Source organism: Odocoileus virginianus, chromosome 32, assembly GCF_023699985.2.
Source record: "Odocoileus virginianus isolate 20LAN1187 ecotype Illinois chromosome 32, Ovbor_1.2, whole genome shotgun sequence".
NCBI classification, from domain to species: Eukaryota; Metazoa; Chordata; class Mammalia; order Artiodactyla; family Cervidae; genus Odocoileus; species Odocoileus virginianus.
The window spans coordinates 12,271,666-12,287,039 of NC_069705.1; positions in this window are offsets into that span (position 1 = coordinate 12,271,666).

Here is a 15,374-nt window from a genome sequence, read left to right on the forward strand (position 1 = left end):
TGATCATATTTGCAGATGCAGAAGCAGGTCCTTAGATAAATGACTCAATCAGCACTACACAGTAAGTGGCTGGGTTGGGACTGGAATCCAGAGCCAGTACCTCCAAACCTTGTGCCCCTTTCATCAGGATGAACTCCATGTCCTCTAGTCTGCAAAGCAAGGCACGTCATCCAGTTAACTCTAGGCAGCTTTCGGCGATACTGAAGTGGTGAATGTTAGTAATTGATCCCTCTCTCCTCTCATGTCTCACATTCTACTCTCGGAAAGACCTGAAAGTGAAAGTGTTAGTCGCTCAGTCCTGTCCGACTCTTTGCAACCCCATGGAGCCTCCAGGCTCCTCCATCCATGGAATTCTCTAGGCAAGAATATTGGAGTGGGTTGCCATTTCCTTCTCCAGGAGATCTTCCTGACCCAGGGACTGAACTTGGGTCTCCTGCATTGCAGGCAGACTCTTTACCATCTGAACCGCTGGGGAAGCTGAAAGACTTTGCTCTCAACAAATATAACTAAAGTTACTTAATAACGGGGGGATGATGCCAATAGTCCCAATGCTATTTTATTTTAATCGGGAACCCGCTTAAAGACCCCAAAGCCTTCAAGGCTGAAGCAAGTGAAAGCCTGGGGACAGATAGGGTAGAAGAAAAAATGGGGGAGGGAAGGCTATAGTGAGTGCCAGGAGCACTTCAGCATCTTTCTAGCGGCAACTTCCTTGTAAGCGTAGCCTGGTGTCACCACCAACGGGCAGGCAGTTCCGGTCAGGGTGGTTGGATCAGTAGCCACTAGAGGGCAGCAGAGGGTTGGAACAGCTGGTTAACATACAAAGTAGGTAAACTTCTCAGAAAAGGGCGGAAGCATAGTCCAGAGACGCAACCGGGTTGCCACATGTAGTGGATATCCTGACACTTCTTCAGGCTCAGCGCATCCATGTCTCAGGAACTGGGAACATCGCCTGCTGACAGCTCACAGCTGCATGGTCACTGAGAATTGCCCTGGGTAGCAGTTCAGTTCAGTTCAGTCCAGTCGTGTCCAACTCTTCTCAGCTCCACGGACTGCAGCACACCAGGCTTCCCTGTCCATCACCAGCTCCCAGAGCGTGCTCAGACTCACGTCCGCTGAGTCAGGGAACTGCTTTACCCAGGTCACGCCTTCTCCACGGGGATGGCCAATGAGCATCTAGTGCAGGGAATGCTCCGAGATCCAAGCCCCAGGACAGGCTGAGGCCTCCACTGCAGAGCAATTCCCCCTCTGTCCCAGCTTCCTTACAGGGCTGTCTCTACATTGCGTGTTTGCCAGATCGCTTCAGTCGTGTCTGACTCTTCGCGACCCTATGAACTGTAGCCCGCCAGACTCCTCTGTCCATGGGATTCTCCAGGCAAGGATACTAGAGCGGGTTGCCATGCTCTCCTCCAGGGGATCTTCCCGACCCAGGGATTGAACCCGAGTCTCCTGCATCTCTTGCTTTGGCAGGCATGTTCTTTACCACTAGCGCTACCTGGGAATGACCCTAGCGTATAAGATCCCTCTCCCGTTTCCCTGAATTCTTTTAAACCCTGGCGTCTGTAGGCCTGTTTTCAAGTTCACGGTGGGATTAGTCCACCTAAATAATAGTGGGGCTTCGGCAGAGCCTCCTAAAGTAAGCCTCCTGTTGTTAGAGAAACAGGCTCCGAGGCTCTTGGGCAGCAAATTCAGCATTGAGGAGCTTGTAGCCGAGTCCGGGGCCTCCGCAGGGAGGCAACTGAACGGCCTCAGGATTAATGTACTATTATTACATTACTCTTTAAGCTTCAAAGGTCTGCCAGGAGGGCTAAGCTCACTATCTAGTCCATGACATTTTAAGAACAAATAATACATTAATATATTTAATTTGAGAATAAACACGTACATTACAGGCAGGGGATTTTGTCTATGCTGATAAGGCACCAAATGACCTTTTCAGAGCAATCCCAACACGCAGAGCCGAAAAGCGACGTGTTCCAAAAAAACCCTTTGTATCTATTTGGCCGTAAGACATAGGTTTTAATGCTGGCTTGGCCTGTGTGGGGCTGCAGCTGCCACGATCTTCAGAGATGGGAGCGTCTGCTGTAATTACCCCTTCGACGCTAATCTGCAGGAACACTCAATCTTGTTGCCTCAAATTAGTTAATCAATTAAGTGTCAAACCACAAAATGCTGGAGATTTGGGTTTGGATTTATTATCTTGGCAGACATTTCCTCCCTTAGTCCCCTTGGCGCCCTTTCTCCTCTCCCCTTTGCAGGGGAGCTGGCTTTGCAAGATGACTGGTCACTCATTGTTTATTTCTGGCCTATTAGCAAAACAGTTGAAATTGCATAAGCCTGGTGCCCAGCACTGGAGCAGCCCTGAGAATGACGGCTTGGATCGAGTTCAGGCGAAGTGGTGTATTTGTGTATGAGTGCCTTTCCTGGGCTTCGCTCACACAGTACAGACCTCATGAGCAAGCAGCCTCCGCTGGGCTTGCTAAGCTCAGCCATTTTGGAGCCCGTGTTAATTGATTGCAAGCCTTGTTTATTGTGACGTCACTCTCCTGAGGTCAGCCAGGGACGGGCAGCGGGTGTTTCCAGGACGCCCTGCTCAGAACCTCTGGTTTCTCCAGGGCCCTCGGCTCCCTGTGTCTGTACTTGCTGCAGCTGTGGGCTCCAGAGGGGACCAGGGTGATGGCTGAGCAAGCTGCCCAGGGGCTGGGACCAGAGCTCTTGGGTCTGGTTCCCTGTGCTTCCCACGGATTCAACTGACATCACCCTGAGAACAGATCACTTCCACTCCGGCCCACTCTCACCATCTGTCTCAGCTGACCCACATAAATGAGCTCACCCTGCAGTCTCAGATGAGCACCACCAAAATCATGAGAATAACTGTACTTGGTGATGAAAATTCCAAAGCAAGACTTGGCCCCACTGTTTCAGGAATGAAGAATCTCATTGAAGAAACAGAGATTTACATATGCAATGGAAAAGCAAAACAGAACACAGGGCAATGCACATATATTCGATGACTGAGATGTGAACTCTGGTTATGTGGGGCTCATGGATGGATTTTCAGTGTGGTCAGAACTTCTGTGTTTCTCTCCTGGAGACAACAGGCACTTTTTAAATTGATGGTGGGTAGGCTGCTCCTGTGGTTCCAAAATCTGGGGGTTAGAACTTGTTCACAGTGCGTTTCATGTTTTTAAAATTTAGGGAGTTAAAATGTCCTTACTTTGTGATATTATATCATGATGACAGTCAATAGTAATCTTTTTGAAGGCTGAATTTTGTCAAATAGTTGACTGTGCTATGTTGGGTGCACAAGATCTTATTGGTTTCATATTTTTGTGTTAGCATTTCACTTCTCCATGAAATCCCAAACTCTGAATCCTCGAATCTATAGCCTCCAAGTCTGTCTCAGTCCCCTTGTACTGCTTCCCTGTCAGAGTGCAGGAGATGCGGAGAAGGCAGTGCGTCTGCCTGGCGCCCACATGAGCTCCTTCACCCTGAGCCCCCGGGGTCCCCACAGAGCTGAGGACACTTGGGACGTCCTTTCTAACAGGCCACACTTTGGACCTCTGTGTATTCCAGGATACCAGCGTGCACTGCACATTCCAGTGACAACACTAGGAGGATTATAGAAATTTTCCATCTGGAAGAGACCTTAGGTATTTTTTTTAAAAATTAGGGTATAATTGCTGTGTTGTTTTCTGCTATAGAACAAAGCAAATCAGCCGTATATATGTACACATATCCCCTCCTCCTAGAGCCTCCCTCCCACCCTTCTAGGTCATCCCAGAGCACCAAGCTGACCTTGCTGTGTGATACAGCAGCTTCCGGCCAGCTCTGTTTTACAAGTGGTGGTGTGTTTATGTCAAACCTAATCTCCAAGTTCCCCCTCCCCACCCCCATGACCGCATATCCATTCTCTACATCTGCATCTCTAGTCCTGCCCTGCAAATAGGTTCATCTGCACCTTTTTTCTAGATTCCGCATGTATGCGTTAAAGTATGATATTTGTTTTTCTCTTTCTGACTTCCTTCATTCTGTATGACAGTCTCTAGGTCCATTCATGTCTCTACAAATAATCCAGTTCTGCTCCTTTTCATGGCTGAGCAATATTCCATCACACACACACACATATACATATATATAAAGCAATCTGAATGTCCATTGATAGATAGATGGATAGAAGTGAGATCTTAGGTACTGAGTCTAACTCCTTTGTTTTAGAGCTGAGGAAACTGAGGCTCAGAAAGCAGAAGGTTTCCCCAAGAGCAGTGGTCACCCCTGCCTCCACTTAGGGTTAAGGATCCATCATCCAGTGCATTCCTCTTTTCAGCAGCCCCCCTGGGTCCTAGGCACAGGATCCCTGGAACTACTTTCCTTCCCCTTGGGCCTTGGATTTCCTTTGTCACCAGCCTTGTGATCAGATGTGGGTGGTTCCTGAAGAGCACCTTGGTGGGGGGTGGTCCTCCGGTCCAAGTTAGAAGACAGCTTACTGTTGGGTATTGCCAAGGCCTGGGTCTGGAGTCAGAGAGATCTGTATGCCGATTTCACAGCTCGGGCAGGTAGCTGAAACTCTATGTAGCCACTGACGCATCCTTGGACCACGGACACAAAACTTACCCGGCAAGGTGTTTCCAGCATCCACATGATAGTGTGTGAAAAGCAGCTGAGGCACAGCAAGTAGGAAGTGCAGAAATTCTCCTCCCCAACTTCCCTGAACCCGCACATGTCTTCATTAGGCTGAGACACTGGTGGCTGAAGGGGGACACGTCACACTGCACAGATCTTAGTGATGACCATGCAATGCTTTCCCATGAGGCTTTCCAGCCACGGTACACAGAAGCCCTCAGATAGCCTCATCATTTACGTGGCGATGGAAACACTGAAGCAGGGTGGACTGCATTCTTTCATCTTTTACTCAGGGTTGGGCTGCCTAATTCTCATTACCTTACCTGTGTTTTAAGGCATCCTTGAGGAAGCCTTTTTGTATTTATTTATTTATTGTTTTAATTGGAGTATAGTTGATTCATGATGTTGTGTTAGTTTCGGACCTACGGCACAGCGATTCAGTGATGTATGTGTAAACATACACGTATTCTTTTTCAGATTCTTTTCCATTAGAGGTTATTACAAAATATCAAATATAGTTCCCTGTGCTATCCAGTAGATCCTTGTTGGTTATCAATTTTATTTACAGTACTGTGTATCTGTTAATCCCAACCTCCTAATTTATCTCTCCCCCCCCTTCCCCTTTGGTAATCATAAGTTCATTTTCTACATCTGTGACTCTATTTCTGTTCTGTATACAGGTTCACTTGTAGCACTTTTTTTTTTTTTTTTTACATTCCACATATAAACATTATCATGTGATACTTGTCTATCTGTCTGACTTACTTCATTTAGTAGGAAGTCTTTTTAGAGTAGGGGTAAGAAATTCTCTCTGACTTTCTAAGCAACTGGCTGGCCTGCAGCTTTGCAGTTCAAGCATTGTCCCCTTTCTCTGCAACAGGCACAGAGCAGGCAGAAGCCCTGTGACCTTGGCACGTCCATAACCCGGAAGGAGATGGGAGGGGCCCATTGGGTCAAGGCCCCTTGGCCTGTCTGATCTCATCCGTCTTTCCATTGAAGACTCCACAGTCTGTTCTTTTCTCTACCTTTTAGGTTCTTTCAATTCAAATTTCCCTTAACTCATATAAAACAATGCCGGAAAAATCCCTGGACACCAGCGTGCCTCCTCTCCAAGGAGACTTGGGTGGGTGAGTCACTCCGCCTCTTTTCTTGCCTGCCTGCCTGCCTGCCAGACACACGGGCAGGGCTTTTGTTTCCTCAAGCAGTGATTTATGCAGGTGGACCCCGGGCAGGGAAGAGTCGAGTATCAATTTCACTGGGTTACCGTGTTAAATGACCAATGCATGGATGGTTATTGCTGCTTCAGGAGCAAATGAAAGCCTTTCGCCTCCTGACACTGCCGTATCACACCCCCCCCACCCCCCCTTGCTGATGATCAGTTAAAAATGTAAATAAAAAGACTGCACTTTGGAGAGAGTCTGCTCAGGAGGGTGGGGGAAAAAATTGCAAAAGCGAAGTTTATTGATCCCCTGGTCAAGATTGATGGCACAATAAGAGCGGGAGGCGAAGAGTGATTTTGCTTTTGAAAACGTTGATGAATAAGCACTCAGAGGCAACAAATAGCCGAGCTCACCAAGTGATGGACGGTGGTGGGGGAACAAGATGCATTTTTATAAATGGGGGAAAGGAGAGGAGGACTTATTAAAAAAATGAATGACCACATGTGGCAGGGATACGCCAGTAGGGAGAAGAAAGCCATTGATTTATGTGTACTACTGGCATTTGAAAATTCAATAAAAACATTGACAAATGAGAGGCGAACCTGGCCACAGGACGGCACCGAGCCTGGGATGGAGAAGGGAAATGCCAAGGTCAGGGAGAAGGAGCAGAAAAACAAGCTTATGTTGAGAAGCGTTTACATTAACTCGTCCGTATAAAGACATGAAGAAGAATCCTTCTGAGATCAGTGCCCGGGCAGGGCGGGCAGGCAAGGGGAGGGGAGGGAGAGGCAGATGGTGGAGCCAGGGTGACCCCTCTCCTCCTGTGTCCTCAGCAGAGGTGGTTTCTCGCTGGCCGTTGGGTGGGTGGCTGGCTGCCTTGTACATCCTCGCCCTGCTGCCAGAGTCTGGAGTAAAAGCACCCTCATGGCTGGGGGAATTTTCCTCTTCTGTTCTGGGCTATTCCTTCTTGGGGTCCCTTTGCCAGTGCTTTACCTGCGCTGTCTTTGTCTCTTGTTCACCACCCTTTGTGTCCATGCTGTCAGTCCACCCATGGTGGATCCTCTGGCCCCTGAAGCAGGCCTGTTTTAGGGCTCAGTGGTGCTTCAGGGGCGTTGCACATGAGTAAGTGACTGTGACGAGCCATCTCCTTGACTTAGACACTCAGTAGCCTTCCTCTTCCTTTCTCCACTCCCTACACAGTCCTAACGTTTTCTTCCCTGACATATCTTCCCTTGATTCCATCCATCCATCCACCCATTTGTCTATTCATCTATCCATCCATCCACCTATCCATCCATCCATCCACCTATCCATCCATCCACCCATCCATCCATCCATCCACCCACCCATCCATTCATCCAGCCATCCATTCATCCATCCAACCATCCATCCATCCACCTATCCATCCATCCACCCATCCATTCATCCATCCAACCATCCATCCATCCACCCATCTATTCACCTATCCATTCATCCATCCACCTATCCATTCATCCACCCACCCATCAATCTACCCATCCATTCACCCATTCATTTATTCATCCATCCATCCACCCATTCATCTATTCTTCCATCCATCCACCCATCCATTCATCCATCCATCCATCCATCCACTCATCCATTTATCTAACCAGTCTGTGTGAAGAAGGAACTCTGTACTTAGCCCTGTGCCAGGTAGGAAGTGTCGCCATAATCCTCCTTGACTTAAGAGTTTGAGCGGAATCTCCTGTTGAGCAGCACTTCTCTTTAGAAACTGTGGGTAAGAGCTCTTTGCGCCCATGACTCTTCTCAATCACAGCAGTTCTCAAATGTCACACTGATGTCTACTTTTCTAAGAAGTCTCTCATGGGCCAAGCTGATGTGCCTTCCAGCTTTTGGGTTTGCTTTGCTTCAAGCCCCTTTGGCAACATTGTATCCATGCCTCTGCCTCTTCTTAACTTTCCCTAACTTACTGTCAGGTGTTACTCAGCTGAAGAAAGGACACTGGACAGAAACATAAAAACGAATATCATATGTTAATGCATATGTATAGAATCTAAAAAAATGGGTACAGATGAACCTGTTTGTGAGGCAGAAATAGAGATGCAGGCATAAAGAATGGACTTGTGGACACAGCAGGGAAGGGGAGGGGGGATGAATTGGGAAAGTAACATTGACATATACACACTGCCTTGTGTAAAACAGATCGCTGGCTGGAAGCTGCTGGATGGTGCAGGGAGCTCAACCTGGTGCTCTGTGATGACCTAGAGGGATGGGATGGGAGGTGGGGTGGGAGGGAGGCTCAGGAAGGAGAGGATATGGGAATACTTATGGCTGATTCATGTTATTGTACTGCAGAACCTAACAAAACATTGTAAAGCAATAATACTCCAATAATGATAATAATAAAATACAGAAAGACGCTGGAAACAGAAGAAACCTGAAACAATGCTGCCTGATTTCATGGATGTGTGAGTACGCACACATACACACACTCATGCAAACACACAGACACACATACATCAACAAACACAAGCACAAATATACACACTCACACAAACACACAGACACACATACACTACCATATACAAACACGCATACACAAATACACACACACAAGCGCATATACACACAAACACACATAAACACACAACACACACACACACACACACACACACACACTCACACGAGCCCTCCCTGTCGACTGCAGTGCTCTGAAGGAGCCGGCCCTTGACCTGGGGCCTGTTCGGCCTCAGGCTTCTCGTGGACACTGTCCCCACTCCGTGGCCTTTAACCGCAGCTCCCTGATGGTGCTAACACTGACAGTGATTCTGGGATTTTAAGCTTTCAGCCACTCAGCATTCCCATCCCCTTCTCTTTTGTTCCTGGCTCGGCCGTAACTGGTCAAGGAGGGAGCTACGTGACTTCTGTTCCCCATGGCCGGGCTGCCTCCCGTGACATCCTCTCCAAAGGCGACAAGGGCAGGGGCTTGAGCCAAAGCAGAAATCCTTGCTCACATCTTCTCGTTTCCAGTGTCCCCTGAGATTCATCCAGGGCTGAGCCAGTGGACGGAAGGACCGTGGGCCCAGCCGTGGGTCCCTGATGCCTTTTTAGGGTTCCCATGTGTCTCCATGGGCCACTAGCTGTTGAGTGAATTTTCAAGTTTGCACATTTCATTCACTTCTACAGTCCACCTGTGGCTTTTCTTCTCTTCTCTGCTCCTTCCTTTCACGATGGTTCCCAGTCGCAGACACAGGTGATAAAGAGCTGAGGGCTGGGCTGATGCAATAGACAGATGGGGAGAGCTGACCCCAGGTTTCACCTGCCTCTTGTTGGTTCCCCGCCCACAGTTTGAAGAAGGTTCTAGTAAACCTGTTCTTGTCTATATCATGACCATAGGCACAGCTACCAGAATCACCTCTTGCCCAGTCTTTGAGAAAATTCACCTTGATCAGGGGTGAGGCCACTTAGCTAGGCCAGTGAATGTTGTGGGATCCTGCCTTCCCGGACTCTTCATTGGTGGGGGCGCTGGGAGGATCAGAGAACGTCACACAGACAAGCACCTGTCTGCACACCACTGGTGTATTCCGTGAGGCCGAGAGCAGGGTTGGCATCTGGCAGTCACTCAACAAACCTTCCTTGAAACCTGAATGCATACAATGCATTAAATGTTACAATAGAAAGGACAGAAGCATGCCCTGGGGATATGGAAGCTTCCTTTTCAGTTCAGTTTTCTTCAGTCTCTCAGCTGTGTCCAACTCTTTGTGACCCCATGGACTGCAGCACGCCAGGCTTCCCTGCCCATCACCAGCTTCCTTTTGTGTCTAAGAATTAAGAACACCTTAACAGGGGAGATAGGTCTTCCCAGGTGGCGCAGTGATAAAGAATCTGCCTGCCAATGCAGGAGATGCAAGAGACACCGGTCTGATCTCTGAGTCTGAAAGATCCACTGGAGGAGGAAATGGCAACCTGCTCCGGTATTCTTGCCTGGGAAATCCCATGGATAGAAGAGCCTGACAGGCTACAGTCCACGGGGTCACAAAGAGTCAGACACGACTGAGCATGCACACACACAAGGGGGCAGATGGCCTTTGAGTTTCGCCTGGAAGCATGGGTAAGAATCCAGAGGCTGAAGCAAAATCCCTTGGTTCAAGGTAGAAGATGGAGTGAAAAGGGTCATATTGCAGTCAGAGCAGTTTACAGAGAGCTGAACTAGTTCAGCTGAGTGACTGGGAAGAATTTAACCCAAAAGGAAGCATCACTGACATTTTTGGAGCGCTGACCACATGTTAAGTGTTTTCACACTGGCTAAGCTGTATACTTTCAGCAGCATCATTATTTGATCTTTAAGACCTTATTTTTACAGATAAGGACACTGAGATTCAGAAAGACCCGGCCACCTCCCGTGGATGCACAGATGATGACTTACGTCTGGAGCCCAGGTCAGCCTGACCCAAAGCCCTGTGGTGTTAAACAGCAAGCAGTGGGGAATTTCCAGAAAACCTGATTCTTGAGAGGATGCTGACTCATAGCTGGCAGTCTGCTTGGCACCCAGTAGTTACCCCATCGACGCTGGTTGGGTGGGTCAGTAGTGACCTGGGTCTGGGAGACGAGGGCCTTGGCTATTTCCCTTGATCTACACCCCTAGGAAGGAGGTGAGGGACGTCTGGGGAGAATCTCCCTGGGATCAAAGTGAGGGTAAACCCTTCACGGATTCTTTTCCTCATAGAAAAATCATCGGTTACAAAATATCCAGGCTGGAAAGTACCTCGGATAATCTCCTTGGGGGTTCTCAAAAGTGGCTTCTGTTTACCTGGGAAAAATCCCTTCTCCAAATACAACCCCTAGCTCACCCAGGAAGACTGGGGTTGCTCTGTCTGGGTGGAGTGGGGAGTGGGGTGGGGTTGCTGGGAGGTTCAAGGTTTCCCTTTCAGTCTCCTCACAACCACGCAGTAGGAGCTGACTTGCCTCCATGGACTCTGAGGACAGCTCAGAACATCATCTGAAACTCCTGAACAAGGCCAAGGGCGGAAGAGAAACAGCTGGAGATGGGAGTGATGGGTGGGCAGCAGACAGCTGGGCCATGCGATGCCCCAGATCTGGGGCCTCGTGGGCCATAATCACTTTAGGCAAATTAAATAAGGACAGAGGAAAAGGCACTCTCGAGCAGCTTCCAAGGATTTGCAGACCTGTCGGCTCAGGGGACATGAGTGAGAAGGACCAGGTAGCGATTCCAGCGTTTTCTTGCCTTCTCTTTGCTCCAGCACCCAGCACCCCCAGTTAGGCACCAGGTGGGGGGCTGCTCACAACAGAAATACAAGGACTCTCTCCTGGAAGTTTCCAGGGACCCTGGGGAGGCCTCTCTAAGAGCAATGGAAGCATCTTGTCCTTTACGTTTCCTCCAGCCTAGTTCATCACCAAGAGTGAAAGCTGATGTTTGTTGACTGAATCATAAAATTTGTCTTCCTTGAAAGCATTGCTTACCATGAGGCACCTACCTATTTTTGCTCAGAAGGATACTCCAATTTTAGGTATTTTATTTCCAAGGCTTTTTTTTTTTTTTAAACACAAGGCCACTCTGTTCACATAAGTATGAATTAGACCAGAGTACAGGCATAAGGAAAGAAAGGGAAACCTGAGCGCCGAAGAATTGATGCTTTGAACTGTGGTGTTGGAGAAGACTCTTGAGAGTCCCTTGGACTGCAAGGAGATCCAACCAGTCCATTCTAAAGGAGATCAGTCCTGAGTATTCATTGGAAGGACTGATGCTGAAGCTGACACTCCAATACTTTGGCCACCTGATGCAAAGAACTGACTCATTGGAAAAGACCCTGATGCTGGGAGGGATTGGGGGCAGGAAGAGAAGGGAACGACAGAGGATGAGATGGTTGGATGGCATCACCGACTCAATGGACATGAGTTTGAGTAAACCCTGGGAGTTGGTGATGGACAGGGAGGCCTGGCGTGCTACAGTCCATGGGGTTGCAAAGAGTCGGACACGACTGAGCGACTGAACGGAACTGAATAGGGATAAGGAGCAGGAAGGGAAGGAGGCTGAGACACCCCCCACTTTGAGCATCTCTGCTCCAGGAGCCATAAGGCAGGGACCCAAACCCCATGTGTTTTCTGCAGGGCAGATGGAAGGGAAGGATCACTAACATGTCTTTCATGAAGATGCTCATAATGACCGTTTCCTGCTGATCATACTTCTTCTAAGAGGCAGTGCAGACCCCTGGCCCATAGCCGCTCTGACCATGAGATTTGCAAGCCTGGGCTACCTCCGCATCCAGCCCCACATCGGTGCCGCCAGCCTGGACAGAGGGAGGGAAGGTCCCGTCCCTGGGACCTGAGGTCATTAGAGGTGGGTGTAGGGTGGGGTAGGAGGTGGAGGCCTCTGTCTGCTTCCTTGGCCATTTCCGGGAAGCGGTCCCGGTGGCCGGGTTGCTGGTGTGACCAGACGGTGCTATGCAGACTGGGTTCCAGGCAAACTTGCCTCTTCTGCCAGGAAGGGGTGGAAATTCTTTTCCTGTGGAAGCAGACTATCTGTCTCTCCAGGCCGGCTCTGTGATCAAAGCACTGAGTGCCCTCAAGCACATCTCTGAGCCTGGATTTCCTCCTCTGGAACCCACCTCACAGAAAGGCTGTAAGGTTGTAGGACCGACTGAAATTCTGTGAAAGCTCTAATGTGCTGTGTAAATGAAAAATTACTTACTGGAGCCCTTGAGGCAAAGAAAAGGTGTCATGACCTCCTGGTGTGGGAAATCATCCTCCAGTCATTTGCAGGAGAACTCAGGGTCTGGAGTCTGGGTGGATAACAGTGGGTGCAGGCTCTCCGGGTTTGCCTTTGGTCCGTTGGTGGGCAGCTGGGTGGGTGGCTGGGACTTCTCTTTCCACATCACATGACTCATCAAGTGGGAGATGGGCAAAATCCCTGTCTGCTTTTATCCAAAGCCTTTGACTCTTCCCCTGGATACCAGGTCACGTTTAGATGCCGTAAGCAGAGACAGTCTGGTTTAACTCAGTCCTTTTCTGGTCTGATCACTTTGTTGGCCAAGGGCCTGCTGTTGATCGTTCGCAATCCTCCCACTCAGAGTGGCTGAAATCCCTGGATTCCCTCAGGGCTGAGAAAGTGGTGGGACAAAGACAGACAGATATTGAGGCTGCAAAATTCTGATGAGTCTGGAATCAGTAGATCTCTCTTCACTGCTGGGGGAGGTGGCCGAGACAGTGAGGTCATATGAATACTAGTGAATGTGGAAATGAGGTGCTGTTGATGTGTGCTTGTTACAGCTGTGATTCCTAAAGACAGTGGCCAGAGAATCACTGGTCCTGTTGCCTGCTCCCCACTGTTAGGCCGAGAAAAGAAGGAAGAGTCAGTAACACCGAGAAGATCACAGCCATGGGCGAAGCTGTTTCCTGTTACCCTGTTTGTCTGTGTTTTTTTGTGACTATTTGCCATCATTTTTGCCAGCAGTAGGTCAGGATATAAAGCTTGAGGGATGGATAGATAAGCATTACCCATTTTCCTATATATCAATATACCATAAAATATCAACTTCAGACATCAAGTGAATTAAAGGCAAAAAATGCTATAGGATCTGACATCCTGTGATATAAAATGTTTTAACTGGGATGTATTGTTGTTGTTCAGTCGCTAAGTTGTTTCCAGCTCTTTGCGACCTCATGGACTGCCGCACTGGGATAAATATAAATGGCATTTATCTGTTGGCAAACCTAAGCTATAGGAAAATGGAGAAATAGCTTGGAATTCCATTTGCTAAAAACATACTCTTTCTTTTCGAAGGTGATATAAAATGTATCAGCAAATTGATGGGGATCGGGAGAAGATAGAGAAAACATGGAAACTATTCATGAAGCATTTTCCTTCAGGTTTAGTTCTTAGCTTCAGGTCACAGAAACTGAAATCCTGGTTCCACCACGTACTTCACATGTGTCTCAGGGCAAGTTACTTAGCCCCTGTTTCCTTCTTTGTAAAATGATGATAAGAATAAAAATCATTCTCTATTGTTGTGAATATTAAATGAGTTTGGTACAGGTAGATTCCTAGAACAATACTTGGCTTATGGTAAAGCTTTCATTAATGTGAGTTGTTGATATTATTTCAGTGGAAAGTTTCACTTGACTGTGAGCCGCGTGACTGCAGGAGCATGAATGCCTGTCTCACCACTTGATCTTGATGTCTAGCACAGTGTTTGGGGCTCAATAGACCCTCATGGGCTTCCCGGGTGGCACAGTGGTAAAGTATGTGCCTGCCAATGCAGGAGACCAGGGTTCGACCCCTGGGTCAGGAAGATCCCCTGGAAAAGGAAATGGCAACCTACTCCAGCATTCTTGCCTGGATTCCCATGGACAGAGGAGCCTGGTGGGCTGCAGTCCATGGGGTCACAACGAGTCAGACATGACTTAGTGGCTGCAACAACAAGACCCCTAATAATTATTTGTTGACTGAACAGTGGGGAGAGTTTGGCTCCATGGAAACTGCCTGATTTGTAGAGTTCAGAAAATGCTGAGAGGCTTAATTTGGGATGGTGAGGATACATTCAGTCCCTCTCATGCCTTTCCACACCTCAGCAATGTCTGAGATGACACAGGGAGGCCCCGGACTGCAAGTCTGAGGCTCAGACCGAGCAGGCCAGCCCCTAACTTTCAGCATGTCAGTGTCTAAAAGAGAGTGGAGGGTGGAATGGTCTGCAGCCCGCTGGGGAGCCGAGCTGTTTATGGAAATGCTAACGTGGTTCCCGTGGATAAACTCCATGGTCCACAATGCATAACCACGGGAACCAGCCTCCGCTCCCCCAACTCGAGCTTGCAGTATTTCTGGTCCTGTTGTTCGGGTGAGGCCCAGTGGTCAGGGGCCAGGGGCTGCCATGGGGTCGTGGAGTGATGGGAGATGAAGGGTCTCCTTCTCCCAGGCGGCTGGGCTTCTTTTAATGGGCAAGGTCAAGCAATGAAATGACCAGGGAGAGGAATTGCTGTCATTAGGCATCAGCGGCGATCTTCAGTCAGTGATTCCCCGTGCCATTCCCCTCGCCACGGGCTGGAGCAAACATGGCCCTAATCAGTTTTACATCTCCGTTTAATTTTATTGGAAAGAAGAGCCGGCAATGCATCACCGAGGCCGGGCACGACACGAAAGGTGACCCCCCGCCAGCTTAATGGCACCATACATAACCCTTAATGAAGTTGCTATCTTGTCCCTCTTTGGTTGTCTCAGCCCTGTGATTTACGATGGCATCATTTTGCTTTGCCCTCTTTTCATTTCAGCTTTGACAAAGTGGATGGAACAATTATCTTCGTTATCGGCCAGAGCAGTAGAAATGTGATAGTTGGGAGATTTCTGTGGGTGGAAGGCCTTGGCTGGGGATCAAAACCAATGGTGAATTGTGCTTAGGGTTTGTTTTTTTTTTTTTTCTTCTCCTTTTCCCTTTTTCCTGTGACTATGGGCTCCTGAAGATGGATGGTGTATCCCAGAGAGCGGCGTGAGTCCTATATCATTGTGGCAAGAAGTAATTTCAGGAGATGGGGAGGCTGTAGATAGAACAGAGCTTGGAATTTTGCAGTCTGTTCTCTTTGAGCTCCTTGCATTTGTTTTTC